We start from the raw sequence: 17,410 nt of genomic DNA on the forward strand, positions 1-17,410 counted from the left end.
CTGTGGCACTGAATTCCACCATTCTGTCTTCCAGGTCACTTATCTGTTCTTCTGCCTCAATTATTCTGCTATTGATTCCTTCTAGTGTCCTTTTCATTTCAGTTATTGTATTGTTCATCTGTCTTTGTTTGTTCTTTAATTCTTCTAGGTCTTTGTTAATCATTTCTTGCATCTTCTCAATCTTTGCCTCCATTCTTTTTCCGAAGTCCTGGATCATCTTCACTATCATTATTCTGAATTCTTTTTCTAGAAGGTTGCCTACGTCCACTTCATTCAGTTGTTTATCTGGGGTTTTCTCTTGTTCCTTCATCTGGTACAAAGTCCTCTGCCTTTTCATTTTGTCTGTCCTTCTGTGAATGTGGTTTTCCTTCCACATGCTGCAGAATTGTAGTTCTTCTTGCTTCTGCTGTCTGCCCTCTGGTGGATGAGGCTATCTAAGAGGCTTGTGCAAGTTTCCTGATGGGAGGAACTGATCCTGGGTAGAGCTGGGTGTTGCTCTGGTGAGCAGAGCTCAGTAAAACTTTAATCCACTTGTCTGCTGATGGGTGGGGCTGGGTTCCCTCCTTTTTGGTTGTTTGGCCTGAGGCGACTCAACACTGGAGCCTACCTGGCTCTTTGGTGGGGCTAATGGTGGATTCTGAGAGGGCTCACGCCAAGGAGTACTTCCCAGAACTTCTGCTGCCAGTGTCCTGGTCCTCACAATGAGACACAGCCACCCCCTGCCTCTGCAGGAGATCCTCCAACACTAGCAGGTAGGTCTGGTTCAGTCTCCTATGGGGGTCACTGCTCCTCCCCTGGGTCCCGACGAACACACTACTTTGTGTGTGCCCTCCAAGAGTGGAGTCTATGTTTCCCCCAGTCCTGTCAAAGTCCTGCAATCAAATCCTGCTGCCCTTCAAAGTCTGATTCTCTAGGAATTCCTCCTCCTGTTACCAGACCCCCAGGTTGGGAAGCCTGACGTGGGGCTCAGAATTTTCACTCCAGTAGGTGGACTTCTGTGGTATAAGTGTTCTCCAGTTTGTGAGTCACCCACCCAGCAGTTATAGGATTTGATTTTATTGTGATTGCACCCCTCCTACCACCTCACTGTGGCTTCTCCTTTGTCTTTGGATGTGGGGTATCTTTTTTGGTGAGTTCTAGTGTCTTCCTGTCGATGATTGTTCAGCAGTTAGTTGTGATTCCAGTGCTCTCGCAAGAGGGAGTGAGCACACATCCTTCTACTCCACCATTTGAACCAATCTCCAAATGGTGACTCTTATATGATCAGCTAGAGGAGGGGGAACAGCCAGAGCTTGGTTTCAGATGGTTAATCCTTGTTTTGTGGGTAAAGGATGAAAGTGTTTGGCAGCTGCACTACAGCCTCACTCGGGAGGTGGCTTTGAAAGCTAAAGGTGAGGGAAAACCATCCAATAGGCAGAGAGTTAGGTACAGCACCTGATCGTCCACTTTGTGGGGAAAGGGAAGGGGCCTGACTCACGGGTAGTGATGAATGGCCTGGCCATCTGGGCAAAGACCTGGCATGAAAAAGACTGAGATATCAGGACGAGGAGAAGTTTGGGGATGGATGGACACAGAAGTGGATAGCAAGTGTGGAGACCTTTGCGTTACATTATCATGCCAACCTAAACTAATCAGGAAGTTATGAGTTTTGCATAGTTATAATCTTTGCTTTTAATATAATTTATTTGTAAGTTTATACAATTTAATTTTTAATAATAACCCAGCATGTAAAATTCCTCAAAATTTAACAATGACTCTTGCTGGTAGGAGCCAGCTCCGCTGCACCACCAGACCCGGAAGTGACTTGGTTAAGTTTTTTGCCAAAAGGCAGAAGGAGGAATCAGGATACATAATATGTCATGTAATAGGAAGATAAAGATAGTAAAATATTTGCACATTTAACTGTGTGGCTTTTAAAACTTACATTGCGGGCTTCCCTGGTGACGCAGTGGTTGAGAATCTGCCTGCCAATGCAGGGGACACGGGTTCGAGCCCTGGTCTGGGAAGATCCCACATGCCGCGGAGCAACTAAGCCCGTGTGCCACAACTACTGAGCCTGCGCGTCTGGAGCCTGTGCTCCGTAACGAGAGGCCGCGACAGTGAGAGGCCCGCGCACCGCAATGAAGAGTGGCCCCCGCTTGCCGCAACTAGAGAAAGCCCTCGCACAGAAACGAAGACCCAACACAGCCAAAAATAAATAAATAAATAAAACTTAAAACTTACATGGCTACATTTTCTTTATTGAGGTGTTTCGAGAAGGAGTGAAAAATGTTAGCATAAACTCAAAGCTTGGGGAAGACAGGCCCATGTCAATTTAAAACAATATAAGTAGCCAGTAACTCCATGGAAAGAAATTTTATGCAGTCGTGTATTGTACGCGAATGTGATTAAATGCATCGTTCTGAAATTCTGAGAGCGTTCGTTTCTCTGTGCTTTCTTTATTCACCAGGAGCAGGATCTTTTACAAGACACAGCATCAGCCACTTTAGTTCATAAACTTTTTTCTTTTTTTTTTTTTTTTTTTTGCGGTACGCGGGCCTCTCACTGTTGTGGCCTCTCCCCTTGCGGAGCACAGGCTCCGGACGCGCAGGCCCAGCGGCCATGGCTCACGGGCTCAGCCGCTCCGCGGCATGTGGGACCTTCCCGGACTGGGGCACGAACCCGTGTCCCCCGCATTGGCAGGCGAACTCTCAACCACTGTGCCACCAGGGAAGCCCTAGTTCATAATCTTGATTAAGTTTATTTAATCTGAAATTAAATCAAAGCAAAATAAATCAAGGCAGATTCTTCTTAGCATTCACATTACATCTCTGACTATAAAAAACCTGGAAAGAATAAAACTGAACTAATTCTGAAAATTTTACTTGTCTTCAATGGCTTAAAAAGCCAGCAGACTGATTCACTTTGTTATAAAGCAGAAACAAACACACCATTGAAAAGCAATTATACTCCAATAAAGATGTTAAAAAAAAAAAGCCAGCAGAATATCTAATATGATAAAACATAAAGAGCTCATTTGAAGAGCGTTTAAGTAAATACCTAGTAGCCAAGCTAAATTAGTAAAGAAGTGAGGAGTCAATGCAAATGATAGAATAAAATATCATTTGGAGAGCAGCGTGTTTTAAGATGCACATTGCAACTAGTTCATATTCTTATTCTGTCTTTCTCATGGACCACACTAGAGGGCGAACTTTGTCTTGTCTATAAATGTTCCCAATGCACATCTTTATAAAGGGGTAAGACGGTCTTGGCTAAGGAAGATTGCTAATTTTCAGGGACTCTTTAAAACAACTGAGTAAGCAATTAGAAAAACTGGAATCAAAGGCTGCCAGGAAAACACAGTGTTTTAAAAGCAGAAGCCAATTTGAAAAACAAAACAAAACAAAGAATACCCTGTCCTGCATCAATGATTAATAAGCTTTGTATTTGGCACTTTGTAAAGTGTGTTATGAAATTTGTCCCTCCATATTCTTACAGAGACTGTATATGTTTTAGTCCATTTTTAAGCTGAGGAAATTGAAGCTCAGGGATTTTAAGAAATCAGCTCAAGATCAAACAGGTTTAAAGGAAGCAACTGAGTCAAGGCACGATTTAAACCAGTTCTTCTCTTTTCATGCTTGTCGCCCACCCCACAATCCTCAGTAGCCTTTCATCGAAGAACTCAGGACATCCCAGGGCAGAAACCAGGCTAGCCATTCTTACATGAACAAACTAGACTCTGGATGTCCCTGCTTTATAAGAGCTAATGAGCAGAAACCTTTCCTGACATCTGTTATCTCTCTTAAGGCTATGTTTAAATCATTGACTTAAAATACAATTATGATACATGGATGATCATTTTGCCCCGGGAAGAATATAATAGGGTATGCACTCATTTATTTACTTACATTAAATAAAGCTTTATAAAGAAACTCTTTAAGTTCCAATCCAAATTAAGAGAAAATATAAATTAGAATGTGATTACTTAAGTCACAGAGGAACCATTGCTTTCAAAAGGATTCACTCCAGGGTTCCCTTGAACTGAGAGCTGCCCAGCTGTATGTTAAATGATCCCATTTACTATGCAAGACTCAATTTACATAGAAAATGCCCAGAAACAGAGCTGTTATCCGAGACGCATCTGCACTGTACTTTGTATAGCAGCAAGATTTAAATTTATGGAAAATACCACATGGGAAAGAATCTACAGCAGCGTGTGGCTCCACCTCCGGCCCATAAATGGTGAGGCTGAAATGATTCTAAAGTTTCATCTGGTTCTCTCCCTTGCCCCCAGTTGCAGACCTGGAACTAAGTATCTAAGTTCTGAAAACAGCCGTCAGAAGTATCCACAGCCTCCTACGGAAGCGCCATTCTCCTCCTCCACAACGCATTCCACTTGTGCCCAGAAATGTAGCAGATGCCCAGAGCTGATTAAAGAAAAGACTCGGTCGGTCTTTCCCTTCATGGAGTTTATGTCCCACCCATCACCAGGTGCTTACGTGCCTCCTCGTGCAACACACAAGCAAACCACCAGCGATGGGACTGAGCAATATAACGCGTGTGATTGGATGATTTAGTCACGTGTTCCCTACTCTTGGGCAGATACTCACGTGCCTGTCAGGCATTTTGTTTTGTCCACAGTGTTTCTCCCCTCTTTGCAGAGGGCTTGGGGAAGAGGTGCAATGAAAAGGAAATTGGTGGAAAACAAGAAACAAAAAAGGAGAGACGTTTTCTGAGTACATATTAGAAATTTGTTTACTTTCTATTTATGTATTCACTTGTTTGTTTATGTATTTATTACTTGCCTCATTCTAGAAAGATATTTAAAGCAGCATATGATACAAGCACCACATCATTATAAAAATAGAAAATCGGAGGGAAGGAGAGAAAAAGAAACTAAGATAAGGGAAAGGTTAGTATTCCAATAACATGTGATAAAATCCTATACATTTTGGTAGAGTTCCGCAAAAATATTTCTAGAAAGATATTCCTGAATATCAGGCAGGCTTTTAAAATCCTAAACGGGTTTGGTTCTCAGCAAGCCATTCCAAAGGGGCAACACTGTTGGTTACACAATTTACATCAGATTAAAGAGCAGAGCAGCTCTTCCAAAGAGACCCAGTTCATCCGGGTACCAAGGCCTCTGAGAAATCTCTTCCTTCAGTTCTCAACTTGTAGGCACCACCCCAACAGTAAGCTCAACAAAGTAAGCTTTGGAGATCTGTAGTAGGCTGGTGGCCCAATGATAAAACTCAGCCTAAAGAAAGGGGTTCTGTGAGGGCAAAGCAATGTAGAGGTTAGACAATGCTGTGCGGGGGCAGGGGGGTGCAAACAGAGAAAGGAAAGAGAAAAGAAGGGATGTAGCAGGATGTACGGGGCAGAATCAACATCTTCTGGATGTAGAGGGAGTAGGAGGGAAGCAGAGAAGGGACATGCAGGCTTAAAAGTCATCCTCTTCCTCAGGCAGATCTTAATGTCATAGGGAAGAATCTCTGTATTCTATTACAAGTTAATCCCTAAAGGGATGTTGCCTATAAATTTAAATTATACATAATGGCCTATCCCTGGGAACCCTGCCTCCCAGGTAATGAGCATTAAGCTAAAATACCTTTGTTTAGTTCACAGGAAACATCCTGACCAGGCCCACCTATGAATGGCTGCTGGAAGGAAGAAATGAACACATCACCTCTGGAACTAGGAAATGTTTGACTTTACTCTCACCTCTTTGAGTATAAAAGAAGCCTGAATTCTAATTCAGACAAGATGGTTCTTTGGACAGTAGTCCACTATCTTCTCGGTCTGCTGGCTTTCCAAATAAAGTCTCTATTCTTTGCCTAAAAAACTCGTCTCTCGACTTATTGGCCTGTCGCGCTGCGAGCAATACAAGCTTGGACTCAGTTACACTAACACTGTCTCTCCCATTTAGGAGGAAGGAAGACCAGCCAAATCCTTTCTAGGATTTCAGTGTCTGCCTACATTTGAAAAGAGGAGGGAGTTCAGATCAGTGAAGTATGCTCTGTGGGGCTGCGGTCTGGCCCACTGACCGTGACTCCTGTGTCCCGTGGCCTGGTCGCAAGCCCTAAAATACCATAGTAAAAAGACATGTAAGAACTCAGTGAAAACCCAGGAGGAAGGTTGTATGTGAATGTGGGTGTGGAGAGTTCCCATGGTTGATCAGCCCTGGTGCCTGAGAAGAACTGTGTTGGAATACGGGGCTTCCTGATCATTTCCAGATGGTGGCATGCATGGAAAGTACAGTACTCGTGGCCAGAGGGGCCAGCTGGGGACTTAGACTGCCACAGCCTCACCTGGCTACCCCTAGCACACCAGTACCTCCTCAACCCTCTCACCCCATCATGGCATGTTGCCATGGGAAGTCCTGCTAATGGAAAGACCCCCTGGACAGAAAGGTGGGTTCAAGCCCTCATCCAGTCAGCCATGAAGTTCTGTCCATTTCCCCTAAGAAAGACTGCAGTCAAGGTCCAGAGTACTGTGGGGACATAGAAGAAAGGAGAAAATTCTAAATGAGTGATTGGGGGAGTAGCATTTAAACTGAACCTTCAAGAAAGACTATGTGTGTTTTTGTATTATTATCATGCAAGCTTCTCAAGGGAAGAAAGCCTTATCTACCCTCCTATCTCTGTGCCCACTTCTGAGCTGGCCCACCGCGTAAGGGATGCTTGATGTGGTGATCTAACCATCTGTGGAATGCATGGAGACTCGAGCTTTCCCTCAATTTAAGTGGAGATCCAGATGATGTCCTCTAGCAGATGCTGGAAATTCTGCAGGCAGAGTCAGCCTCTGGATGAGCAGCCTCTGCGGTAGCACTGGGTCCACACTTAGAAGGACCCTGTGCTTGGTGTCGTGCTCTTCTGTCGCCTTTTTGAATTTCTTAATAATTTGTGAACAAGGGGCCTGCCTTTTCATTTTGCACTGAGCCCTGCAAATTATGTAGGCAATCTGGCTGTAGCTTTTATCCTTTGCCAAAGGACACTACTGGTCCCTGTGGAGTAGGTACTGACAGTGTGTTTCAGGGTTATGGACAAGGGGCCATCTTCCAAAGAGAGGAGGCATCCTAAAAACTGCCTGCATAATGGAAGAGAACATGAGAAAAGTGTCTCAACTTGGACAAAGTCTTCTTCCAACAACCGTACAACGCCACACCTAGGCTTCAGATCACGAAGCAGAGCCTGAACACTTTACCATTTCCCCACCAGCAATTTTTCGCCACGTTGTACCCTTTCTTCCATCCAAATCCTAGAAGAACCCCGCCCCCAAAATTCACCTTCCTCGTTGTTTAGTAGGCATAGTTATTCTTTCTAGACCCCTCTTTAACTGCAAGCTCCTTCAGAGAAGGGCTTCACCTTCTCTCCCTTTACATCCTACACCGCAAAGTGCCCTATTATAAACACAGTGGTCAAACAATTATAGTAAGATCTTACCATTGCATCCTTTTGCGTGTTAAAAATACTTCTGCGTAAATCGTCTTATCTGATGATTGCAATGACCCCATGAGTCTGGCAGGGCATCTGTAAAGGGAAAACACTCCTGTGTTTCCCCTTTACTCACAAGCATAATACTTCTGACACAAGATGCTTGGGGTTTCAACACATCAAGCAATTCTGCGACACCAGCTGGGTCTCCTACAATTCAATTCAGTTCTGACACTATCTACCTGGCCTTAGTGTCAGATCCTACTAGTTAAGGGTTCGTCCCACAAGGCTGTCCCCACTTCAGATACCAATCGCAAGTCCCAGGTTGTCACCTGTATTTCTGACTGACCGGCTATAAATTGGGGTTCTCATGATCCTCTCCTTGGGTTTGATAATTTCTAGAAAGGCTCACAAAACTCAGGGAAACACTCACTTACTTGTACGTGTTTGTTATAAAGGATACAGAAAAGGATAGGAGCGTCTGTTCTGGTGGAGTTGAGGTGTGCCACCCTCCCAGCGTGTAGATGTGCTCACCAATCCCTGTAATTTTGGGATGTGTATGGAGGCCTCACCTAATCAGGCTCAATCATTAATTCGGTCTCTCCTCCCTCTCCCCCCCGGAGGATGCGTGGGTGAGGTGGGTAGTTCCAAGTTTCTAATCATGGCTTTTAGTCTTTCTGATGACAAGTCCACATCCTGAAGCTATTCAGGGGCCCACTCAGAATTGCCTCGTTAGAACAAAAGATACTCCTATCCATCACCCAGGAAATGTCAAGGGTTTCAAGAGCCCTGTATCAGAAACTGGGGTCAAAGATCAAGTATAAGGAAAATAGATGCTCCTAGTGTGTTTTTTTAAATAAATTTATTTATTTATGTTTGGGCGCGTTGGGTCTTCATCGCTGCGTGAATGTTTTCTCTAGTTGCGACTAGCAGGGGCTACTCTTCGTTGCGGTGCATGGGCTTCTCATGGCGGTGACTTTCTTGTTGTAGAGCACAGGCTCTAGGCACGCGGGCTTCAGTAGCTGTGGCATTTGGGCTCAGTAGTTGTAGTTCACGGGATCTAGAGGGCAGGCTCAGTAGTTGTGGCGCACGGGCTTAACTGCTCCACAGCATGTGGGATCTTCCCGGACCAGGGCTCGAACCCGTGTCCCCCGCATTGGCAGGTAGATTCTTAACCACTGTGCCACCAGGGAAGCCCTGCTCCTAGTGTTCTTATCACTTGGGAAATGACGAGGGTTTTAGGAGCTCTGTGCCAGGAACCAGCAGGAGAGACATATATATATATATATATATATATATATATATATATATATATATATATAAGTTTGCAACAGATATTTATTCCCTTTATCCACATTGGGAAACCTAAAATCAGAGCTATTCTACACTCTTTCTACAGTGCTGACTCCTAAATCATGTTTTCAGTTCTGAACTCCCCATTGAACGCTGGACCTATACTTCCACCCCTTTCTGGAATATCCACTTGAATGCCTCAGCAGCAGGCTTCACTCAACACCTACCAAACCAAACATATCACCCCCTGCTCCCTCCCTGCCCCACCTTGCTCAAACCTGCTCCTCTTACGGTCCTTTTGTTCACTGATATCATCACCTTCCTCCTATTGCCCAAGCAGGATACCTGGGAGTCACCCTCTACTCCACCCTCGCTGCAACTCTCCAAGTCCAGTGAAGCAACAAACCCTGCTCTCCCTCTCTACCATAGTCAGCTTTCAGAACACCAGCATCTGGCACGGGATCTCCACATCTTAGTGTCTTCATACGTTTGGGGTGAGGTAAAGTTCTATTTGGCAGTACTGGTGACCAGGTCACTGCACTGGCTGCTGCTGGCTGGAGAAGAATCAGCACTTCTGGAGTCCCTTTCCTGGTAGGTGGAGACTGCGTGAACAGCTTGGGGAAAGACACCCTTCTCATCCCACACAGGTGGTTGCTGGAGGGGAAGAAATAATCTCTTACACAACACGTCTACCTTGCAGTGTCAGGACTTTCTGCTCTGTTTTCCGACTCTGCTTTTCTTGGGTGTATTTTTGTTTTGGTTTTGGCACTCCCCTTCACGCCACCATCAGCACCCTCAAGTCTGTGCAGAAGTCTGGCCACCCTACAGTCCCCAGATGCCTCCACACCCAGGCAATTTCAGAAAAGGCAGACCAGGCATATTTAAGATGAAACTCCCAAGTGCTGGCCACAGAGGCCAAACCTTTTGGAGATCCTGTGGTAGAACATTCCAGAGAACATCCTGAGTGACACCCTTAGATTAAGGCAGGTGCAGAGACTAGAGACTGCAGAGATGCCCTAAAAATACAAGCCACAAAGAGCCTTCTCCTGGGCTAGAGCTGAACAGACTGTATTAAACCTGAGGAAGAAAGGGAAATAGAAGTTGGTGGGCAGGCGCACAGAGAGGCAGAGAGATGCAGAGGGCAGCTCCCTGCGCAGAGTTCAGTGGGAAAATAAAAGGCAAAAGTAAATAAAGAGGTGAGGTTTACTGGGCAAATAAAGGAAATATAACTTATTATAGCTCTGTTGAGGATTGGGAAACCTTCATTTCTCTCTCTGCTTCCTTTTTTATGTTTTATTTTTCATTGTTTCTTTTCTAGTCTGTTTGTATTTCTCTGTTTTAACTCTCTCTCTCTCTCTCTCTCTCTCTCTCTCTCTCTCTCTCACACACATACACACACACACACACACACACACAGCCACTTACCGTGCCCACTTAAACAACTCAGCTCAACCAAAGTAACTTGCTTCAACCAGTCAAACGAGGACAGGAAAATAGGAGAGAACATTATTTCTGGGCCTTTCTCTGGCCCCCATGCATCTGAAAGGTCTTGCCTCATGTAACTACATTCCTCCCCTCCTGGCCTATAATGATGGGAGGTAATTTAACCTTGAACAGAGCCAGTGGAATGGTGGTAGCAGATCCCCTTAATTATAAGACGAACAGCCACAAAATATCTCCACAGCAGGAGGAAGACAGCCCCGAGCCCCTAGCACTGACAATAAGACATTAAATTAGACAGAAGTATGAGGACTCCCGTAGGAGGTCAGGGAGAAGGCGTGGAGCCTTCAAGTGTCACCATATATAGAAGAGAACATGCATGTGGAGGGCCTTGGTGCACAAGGGCTGGTGGGAGAGAAACAAGACAGACTCGAGAGCCCCATCTCAACACTCACAGGGTACCCGGGGTCTCCAAAATATGAACTGTCAGCTGCACAGTCCAGAGATGAAAAGAGTACAGAAGTGCACAGAATTTGCTTTCTCATTGGCTCCTGCAACTTCTCTCTGGGGAATACTGAGAAATGCATGAAAACTGTAACTTAAATGTGAAATTCACAGTGAAACTCAAGGGAGGCAACAAATAAAAAGTTTAACCACAGTTTAGGTTGGGGGTTAAAGAGGGGGATGTTTGGTGGTGTGACAGAAAAAGAGATCATAAAAGAAGGTGGCATTTCAACAACTCTGAGATGACGGTCTGGTCCATGGTGAGCCCTCAATTCACACCGGTTCTGCCTTTTCTCTACTATGACGAGGCTGACTTTCTTAGGCAACATCCAGCCTACCAAGTTAAACACCTGTCCACTCAGGCAAAAAGGGTCCCACACTTCTGGGCAGAGGGGAGAGAAGCCATGTGGCAGCTATTTTGAAAGGGCTCAAACTTGGATATTTTTTAGTGTGGATTGAAGGAGACACACATCTTTTGATATTCCAGTGTTGCAATGACCTACACAGAAGCTAATCGTAAAAGAAGAGAGTAGAAATCTATACCTTATGGTCTGAACTTCAAGTATTGTCAAGAGGGTCAATTATCTATATGAATCAGGCTGGAATATAAACCAGTGAGGGACACAAAAGCAGATCAAAAGATGAGCAGCAGGGGCTTCCCTGGTGGCGCAGTGGTTGGGAGTCCGCCTGCCGATGCAGGGGACACGGGTTCGCGCCCCCGTCCGGGAAGATCCCACATGCCGCGGAGCGGCTAGGCCCGTGAGCCATGGCTGCTGGGCCTGCGCGTCCGGAGCCTGTGCTCCGCAAACGGAGAGGCCACAACAGTGACAGGCCCGCGTACCGCAAAAACAAAAACAAAAACAAAAGATGAGCAGCGGAAAGCGATCTGAATAGAAGGAGAACAGAGACATACCCATCTCTCAGCTCCTCCTGACTTAAAGGTTCATCAGTATCTTAAGGGAGAGTTCATAGCAATATTACCCCCAATTTTGGTCTGTTTCATGTCATTTGATTTTATATATATATGCAGAGAGAGAGTAAATAAATACATAATATATACTATCATATATAGTATATATTCTGTTTGGTCTAACAAACCTTCTGTCGCCTCTACCAAACGTCTTGAGGTATTGTTAAGGAGTGGTACCTGAGACCTGCCTGAGGACTGAAGTCAGGATGTGGGTACCCAGAGTAGATAAGACTAGTAAGGAACACACACTGCAGAATTCCCCTTTACCAGGACTCTTCCGGTTCAGGTGTGACATCCATTATGGGTATGACAAAGCATTGGGAAACCAAAGGCTGCAGGAGAGGAACACCCGTGCAGAATCACCTGGCAGTGAGAAATAATGATACCTTTTATTTATGGACTGCCTTTCTTCCAAGGAGCTTAAAGCCCTTTGAACAATATTACCTCATTAATGCTCTCAATTGCCAGGGGGCAGGCAGGAGAGGAGGTTGAAAAGCATTTTTCTTTAGACTTTGAGCTGAACAGCAATGAATGTACAGTTGCCATTCTGTTTCTGAAGTCTAATGGTTACTGGTGTTTAAGCAAATCACCTGGGGAGCTGTCAGACGGCAGGGTTAAGTGACGTGAGACGAAACATGTGTGGTAAACCATGAGGACGAGTCACAGTCCCTGTCTCACGGTGCCATGTATCAGTTTATCGTTTCTTAAAGTGATGGCTGTTTTCTCCAGAATGGGCCTGGAGGGAGGGAAACACCTTTTTTGCCCGTGCTTCCAGGCCATTTCTCCTCCCTCAAGAATCCCAGGATGGTTGAAACCCATGCCATCAGACCAGTCCCACTGCTACCCTTCCCTTTAGCAATAACCTAGCCCCCTCCTGCTTATTACCCCTTATTCTCTGATCGATTTCAACATCTTTCTCTCCCCAGTGATGAACATGTGTTGGCCCCAGTAGACGACAGACTTGGACCAGACCTCCATGTATCTCCTTGTCTCCAAAAGCCCCACTCTAACAGAAGGACTGAGATGTTTAAGTTCTGGTACTACTGAGAGCTCAGACACCCTTGATCCAGCAGTCCTTGAAAAGTCTGGGCACTCCCTTTGTCCCAGTACACCCTGTTGCCTGGGAGGTGGCCACAGGCTTCTTTGGGGAAATTTCAGGAGCATGTTTATAATAAAACCTGGAACATTCTTGTCTTAGTTTGTTCCAGCTGCTGTAAGAAAAAACTACCCCAGACTGGGTGGCTTACAAACAACAGAAATGTATTTCTCATAGTTCTGGAGGCTGGAAGTCCAAGATCAGGGGCCAGCATGGTCAGGTTCTGGGGAATACCCTTCCTGTGGGTTGCAGACTGTCAACTTCTCACTGTGTCCTCACGTGGTAGGGAACTCTGTGGGGTTCTCTTTTATAAGAGCACTAATTCCATTCATACGGCTCCACTCTCATGATCTAAACACCTCCCAACCTCCCCGCCCCAATACCATCACACTGGGCATTAGGAATTTAACATGAATTTTTAGTGGGGACACAAGCATTCAGACCACAGTGGTTCTTCCAGGGGGCTTGAACTTCCCTTCAGTCAATGGGCTCCCTGTCTCTGAACTGACTTTGATTTAGGGACTGGGTGAAGAAACTGCAATTTTCTATTGCAGTAGCTGACAGTCCTGTTACGGGTCTTACTAACTCACAGGATTTTAAAAAATACATTAATAAGCAGCCCAATACGCTATCCATCTATCTCCTCCCCCAGAAACTGTGATCAGAAGCCCTCTCCACAAAACCCAGAAACCAAGCCATCATGACCACCCTCCAGCCTTGCTGCTCATTGTAGCTTATACCCACTTTGCCTCTGATGGCTAAGTTCTGGCCCCTGACCTCTTGTGCACCAGAATCCCATCATTCTTAATAATGCCAGGGAGCCCAGGCCAAGGGCAGCATCTCCTGCTCAGCCCCGACCTACAGAGAACAGCCATCCTCGGAGCTTCTCAAAGACACCAGTGCCCCTCCCCAAAACTCTCCTTACCCTTTGTGAAAAAAGGGGATGTCCTCTGGGTCCACCTGGTTCTCAATCTCATGTGATAAAACCAACCCAACGTTTCCTCTTCCCTGACCCCTTCCTCAGTACCACGCTATGGTAGTTCCAGCACCTCCACCTAACTTACGGAAGGCCACCATTGGGGCCAAGTTTCAGGAGCTAACCCAAAAGTGTTCTGGGAGCAATCCTAGCATCTTTGCCAGAATGTCAAACTCCAGGTCAAAAGAAAGCCTTTTCACGTTAATAAATTCTTACCTATACAGTTTTTCTATTCCACTCTAACCCCTCACCCATCACTTAGGCATGTTGCCAGACGAGCTGATGTCTGCATGTCTCCTAATTCCTCCCAGTACATATCAGCCAGGTGCTATCACTTCTTCAAGCCTGTAAGATCTTCTTCTAGGACAGGCGCTCCATATCCCAGGTTCACTGTGTTAGGCCATGACCCAGGCCAGGCTTGAGGGGATGGGAGTGACGAGGACAAGTGTCACCTTCTGGCATGGAGAGGAATGTGGCTTGAGGAATTTTATTTTGGGCTGTGATCCCAGAGAGCAGGAGTAAACAATGGTGGAGGCAAACAGGGAAACAGGGAAAGGGGTGCAAGGCTATAATATGAAGTTGGCCACCATTTCAGATGACTGGTGCTAAGTCCCTCTGAGACCTTCTGCGGACCCTTAGGAGATGCATCTCAGAAGTGTTCATCAGGAGGATAAAAGTAGGAAGGTTTAATCCATAGGTTCCTATTCCCCTTTGGTCAAGGGTGGTCCTTTGCACAGTAAATCCCCTGCACTTGCTGACTGTTCCTGTGTGAGCGCAGAGCAAGTGCCTGGAACTTGCCCACTGCAGTGATACAGAGTCAGAGATGGGTTGAGAGGATTTTGAGGTGGTGCCCAGGGTATTCAGTACAATCGCCAGTACCCTCCTCTTGCCCTATCCAGTGGTTCGCTCTCACCCTCATCTTACTCCTCTCTGCAAAGTCTGAGGCTGGTTCATCTTTGAAACACTTCATCACTTGGCTTCTGGGTCACTACTGTCTTCTGATACTCTTTCTACCTTTTCTGCTCTTCCTTCTTACCCTCCCTAGCTGGTTCTTCCTCTTCCCAGTCTTTACATGTTGAACTGCTCCAGGGCTTAATACTCATCCAAAATGAGTATTAATACTCATCCAAAATGGTGGCTTCATACTCGGGTTTTTTGTTTTTATCAAGAACCCATTTCCCAGTGTTACAGGATTAAATCTACAAACTAAAGAATGTCAAATTTATATCTCTATCCCAGACTTCCCCAAACTCCAGATTCAAATATCTATCTATTTAACACCTCAAACTTGATGTCTATAACAGAACTATTGAGTTCCCCGCCACCATCACAAAACTCGACTTCTTCCTCCATCTCCTTCAGCTGTACGGCGTGCACCACAGATCATCAGGTTGCACAGATCAAAAACCCAAGGTATCCCTTGAAGGCTTCCCCATATCCTTTCAAAACGTGCCTTGAAACTGACCTCTGTGGCTCTTCTCCACCAACATCACCCAACTCCCAACAACTGTCACCTCTCAGGGAACACAGCAAAAGCCATCTCTTCCTTGTCTCGTCTTTGTCAGTCCTTCATGGAGCAGCCATGCCATCCATGCAAGTAGGCATCGGATCGTTTCATTATCCTACTTTAAATTTCCCAGTGGCCTCCATCACACTCAGAATAAACCACAGACTTTTTTCCATGGTCAACAAACCTATTCGTGAGCTGCACTGGCCTCTCTCTCCTCGACTCCTTCCCAGTCTCCACGACACTCATACCACTAACACTGGCCTTCTTTCTCTTTCTGCCTCAGAACATCGGCACTTATTCTTCCTTCAGCTTGAAATAATTTTTCCTCCACCACCTCACTCCCATTATTTCTGAGCTACCGCTTTCTCTTTCTTTGTAGCATTTAACACTACCTAGCAGTACACACACACACACACACACACACACACACATAAGTTCCACATGGGAACACTTTTTACCCCTGTATCCCCAGAACATAGAACAGTAATTGTCATACTATAGGCATTTCGTTACAAAAAGACCAGAGAATCTATAAATGAAAATGTAAGATGAGAATAGAAATGATAGGATCACAATGGGAACAGCAAAACTTTAAACAATATGAAATATAATTAGCATTAAAGCCAATAAAAAGCTGAAAGGAAACTGCAAGAATTTAAAAACCGAAAGAGTAAAGGAAGAGAAATGCAAAGAAAAGAACAGTTAATTTAAAAATGCAGGGCTTCCCTGGTGGCGCAGTGGTTGAGAGTCCGCCTGCCGATGCAGGGGACACGGGTTCGTGCTCCAGTCCGGGAATATCGCACATGCTGCGGAGCGGCTGGGCCCGTGAGCCATGGCCGCTGAGCCTGCGCATCCGGAGCCTGTGCTCCGCAAGGGGAGAGGCCACAGCAGTGAGAGGCCCGCGTACCGCCAAAAAAAAAAAAAAAAAAAGCAGCTATTTCAGAATTGAAAGGTTCTTAAGTTTAGAATGAGGTCAGACACATTCTGCTTTTCAAGCCAGTATCTTGGATTGGGTGTTTAGTCACTTCTTTTCCTCATTGCATTTGTGGTACTTTACAGTTTAAAAATGCTTCCACATGCATCATTTCAGTTAACCCTCCTCCAAAGGATCTTGTTGAGATTGCCAAACAAGTACTCCACCCCATTTCACGTTTATGGAAACAGAGGTTTGAGAATCTTGTCCAAGAGGTTTGGTGGCAGCCGCTGAGAGGCAACATGGGGATTTTTCCAAAAGTGTTTTTACTCCAAAGCCTAGACACTTACACTCTATTTTCTGATTGCAAACACCTATGATGATTTTTTTAAGTAAACGTATTCTGAAATTTAGTATAGAGAAAGATAATTCTGACTCTTGAAAAATGTCTTGTACAGAACTTTTTAATTATTATTTCCGTCATTATCTGTATTTGCCACAAGAGAGCTGACTACGGTATAGGGCTTTGTGCTTAATTCTGTCCCTTGTCAAAAAGAAGCTGTTTTTACAGCTTAAAAGAAACTGTAAAGTGTTCATTTCAGTTGAGCAATTCACCAGTCTTGGCATTCTATCTCCCTGGTTGAGTCGATAATAATTTCCTACAAGCTTATTTTTCAGTCATTTCATTAAACTGCTTTGCCTGATTTGGTTCTTTTTCATATAAATTGTTTTTATCTTCTGGTTCCATATTTCAACCTGAACAGCTACAGATATTTAGTTGCATGATATTCAAAAACTGCAATCTTTTTTCCTTAATTAGATTTAAATATATGGAAATTATTCATTTTCTGTTTTTTCACATTTCTTTGTACAAAGAGGCAAACATCTTGGATTATTTTCTCAGGAAAAGATTGTGGAGCTATACAGGAAATGGAAGGTGTAGCAAGCCATTTTAAGTATCAACTACACTACTGCTTTACTGTTTTACTTTATTATAAAAATATTTTTGTTCATTGGAGGAGAAAACTTGAAGAAAGCAATCTTGAACATAGCAAATTGCTCCACAGAAATGGGTTTTGCAGGTTTTCATTCAAATAGCAACTATTTTAAAAATTATATTTCCCTAGTTAGTCTGAAAGGCTGCCCAAACTAACCTGTTACTATGTGTGAACAGCCAATGATGTTGGGCTGATGGGCCCAGATTCTGGTAAGACTCTTAAATGACCTGTTAAGGAACTTCGCTGTTTTAAAACAATCGTCATTTTCAGATTTCCAGATTTAACCTAAGGCTGAGTC

The 17,410-nt window shown here is 44.8% G+C and overlaps 1 long non-coding RNA gene across 1 annotated transcript; it reads left to right on the forward strand.

The window, feature by feature from the left end:
* Nucleotides 1-545: 545 nt before the first annotated feature.
* Nucleotides 546-5,821, forward strand: LOC117201002 (uncharacterized). The gene is made up of 3 exons (XR_004482903.2): nt 546-752; nt 4,274-4,891; nt 5,598-5,821. It is a non-coding gene; the product is annotated as an uncharacterized LOC117201002 (long non-coding RNA).
* The last annotated feature ends 11,589 nt before the right edge of the window (nt 5,822-17,410 follow it).

Source organism: Orcinus orca, chromosome 7 (assembly GCF_937001465.1).
Source record: "Orcinus orca chromosome 7, mOrcOrc1.1, whole genome shotgun sequence".
NCBI classification, from domain to species: Eukaryota; Metazoa; Chordata; class Mammalia; order Artiodactyla; family Delphinidae; genus Orcinus; species Orcinus orca.